We start from the raw sequence: 2,977 nt of genomic DNA, 5'->3' as shown, positions 1-2,977 counted from the left end.
TTCCTTTCTCTCTGTAAAAAATCAATAAAATATATTTTTTTAAAAAAGAAATTAAGTCAGGGTCCAAAGGCCTGAGTTCTAGTTTCGGTGCTCCACTTAAGTGGCTGTTTAACATAAGCAAGGAGATTGCTCTCCCTGCCCTCATTAAAAAAGAGTATCTATTTGTGAAAACGCAGTTCAAGCTATTAGTAAGATATGTTTTTAAGAAAACACTTTATTATAGTGTGATTGACGTACAGAAAGCTGTATATATTTAATGCATACAACTTGATGGTCTTGGAGATAAGTATACCCATGAAACTATAACCACAATCAATTTCATAACATATTTATTACTTCCAAAAGCCCTTCCTTCCTTCCTTCCTTCCTTCCTTCCTTCCTTCCTTCCTTCCTTCCTTCCTCCCTCCCTTCCTCCGTCACTCCCTCCCTTCCTCCGTCACTCCCTCCCTCCTTCCCTTCCACCTTCTTTATTTTTTTGTGATAAACTTAACAGAGTTCCGGAGGCACAGCGGCCACACGGCTGAGGGTGGGGAGGGGACAGAACCCTAATTGTGGGTCCCTGAACCCAAGGCCAGTTCCCATCACCCCACCCCCAGCAGCATGGCCTCCTGTGCTGAGCCCTCCGTCACGGGCCCTGAGCCTGTTGCCCCACCGCTTGCTGCGGTCCCACGGCTTGAGGACTGTGAAGTGCTAGATGGGGTGGGAGATACAGAAGGCGAGGAGGAAGATGAGGGGAACCTGAGTGAGGTGCCCCCACTAGAGGACATGGGACAGCCCCCTGGCCCGGGGGTTCCTGGCTGCTCCTGCAGCGGGCGAAGGGCGGGGCGTCAGGGGAAGGGGCTGTTGAGGAAGAAGACGCTGGTCCCAGGCCCACCAGGCTCAGGTCGCCGGCCAAGGGCCAGGGGGTCGCAGTGCAAGTGCAGGCGTCACAGGTGTGGGAGGAGCCAGAACTGGTGCTCATACTGGGTGACTGTGACCTCATCCAGGGCCTGCATCTCAGGGTCCCCCTCACGGATGTGGGGGAGTTGGCTACGGTGCCTGCTGATTCCAAGTACCGCTGTGGCCCCCAGGGCAGCAGGAGCCCATACCCGCCACCCCATGCGGCCCTGAGCCTGGAGATGACCCTGAAGGCGGCTGGGACGGGCCTGACCTGGGGATGCTCGCGGGGCAGGAGCACGTGGTGCAGGCCAACCCGGAGCGGAGCGGGGGTGGAGTGCTGGCTGCCAGCGGGCTGACTGGGTGCTGGCCGCCAGCTCCCACGACCTGGCCATCAAGGCCATCACCTCAGCGCCAAAGTGGACATGACGGAGGAGGAGGAGCAGCAGCAGCTCCTGCAGCTGCAGGCGATGTGTCTGAACAAGCTGAGGGCCGCGAGGAAGCTGGAACCTTCCAACCAGACGATCCTCGCGGAGCTCTGAAACTGGTGCAAAAGCACGTGGCCCAGCGGAGCCCAGAGACCGCCATGGACCAGCAAATGCCGGGCAACCCCAGCCGCTGCTGCCAGGTGTCCCAGCAAGGGGCCGGCCCAGCCCATGGAAGCGGCTGTTTGAAGCAACTGCTGTTGCCCTGTGGTCATCGTTGCCAGGAACTGACTGCCAGGGGGCCGCTACTCCTCACGAGCACCATGGGCCCCACCCCGTGCTCCCTAAGTCTCCCAGCTCCCTGTCCACTACCCTTTCTGGCCCAGCCCCCTCCTCTGGGGCAGGGACAGTGAGGTTTAAGGGTCCCGTGGTTCAGTGAGCAGGAGGGACTGAGCCCTATAGGAGGAAAACGAGGCAGGGCCCAGGTCCCATGTCCAGCCGGAAGGAGGGGGCCCTTATTCCTCCAGATCCAATTCCTACCCACTCACTCGTCACTTGGTTAGGTCTCAACAGGGGCCTAACTCAGATTCTCCTTCCCAAGGCCTCAGGCAGCCCTTCTCCTATCCAGTTCCTGTCCAATTGCCAGCCCCTCCTGCCTAGCCTGCTGCCCTCTGTCCAGGCTCCCCTCTCAGCCCCCCCCCCCCTTACCACCAAGTGAAATAAAGCCTCCCATCCTGCAAAAAAACAACAAAAACAACCTTCAACAAAAGACAAAAATATCTACTCTCTTAACAAATTTCAAGTATACAATATAGTAATTATAGGCACTGTGCTGTGGAGTAGATCTCTAGGACTTACATGGATTTGCTGAAACTTCATATCTTTGACCAACACCTCTTCATTTCCCCCTGCACTCAGGCCCTGATAATCAACATTCTAGTCTTTTCTTCCATACATTTGACTATCTTAGAGTCCTCATACAAGTGGGATCATGGAGTATTTGTCCTTCTGTGGCTGGCTTTTTTCACTTCGCATAATATCTTCAAGGTTCATCTATGTTGTCACAAATAGCAGAATTCCTTTCTTTTTACGGCTGAATAATATTCCATTGTATGTAAATAGCATATTTTCTTTATTCATCCACCGATGGACATTTTTGTTGATTCCATGTCTTGGCTATTGTGACTAATGCTGCAATAATCTTAAAAGTGCAGATATCTCTTTGAAATCTGATTTTAATTTCTTTGTGTATATACCCCAAAATGGGACTGCTAGATCATATGGTAGTTCTATTTTTAATTTTTTTAAAAATCTCCATACTGTTTCCCATAGTCTGCACCAATTTACATTCCACCAACAGTGAACATAGGAGGCAACCTATGGAACATGAGAAAATTTGCAAACCACATATCTAATAAAGAGTTCATATCCAAAACATACAAGGAACTCCTACAATTCAATAGTGGAAAAAACAAAAAACCAAATACAAATAGGCCAATAACCTGAATAGACATTTCTCCAAAGAAGAAACACAAAGGCCAACAAGGTATATGAAAGGTGCTCAACAGCACGAGTCATCAGGGACATAAAAATTAAAACCACAAAAAGATATCAGCTCACATCTGTTAGGATAATTATTATCAACACAGTAAGACAACAAGTGTTGGCAAGGATGT

At 50.7% G+C, this 2,977-nt stretch overlaps 1 pseudogene; it reads left to right on the top strand.

The window, feature by feature from the left end:
• Nucleotides 1–600: 600 nt before the first annotated feature.
• LOC102258616 lies at nucleotides 601–1,418 on the top strand (annotated as a pseudogene).
• Nucleotides 1,419–2,977: the final 1,559 nt, after the last annotated feature.

Source organism: Myotis brandtii, unplaced genomic scaffold (genome assembly GCF_000412655.1).
Source record: "Myotis brandtii unplaced genomic scaffold, ASM41265v1 scaffold259, whole genome shotgun sequence".
In the NCBI taxonomy this organism is placed as follows: Eukaryota; Metazoa; Chordata; class Mammalia; order Chiroptera; family Vespertilionidae; genus Myotis; species Myotis brandtii.
This window is presented reverse-complemented; position numbering and strand designations above follow the sequence as displayed.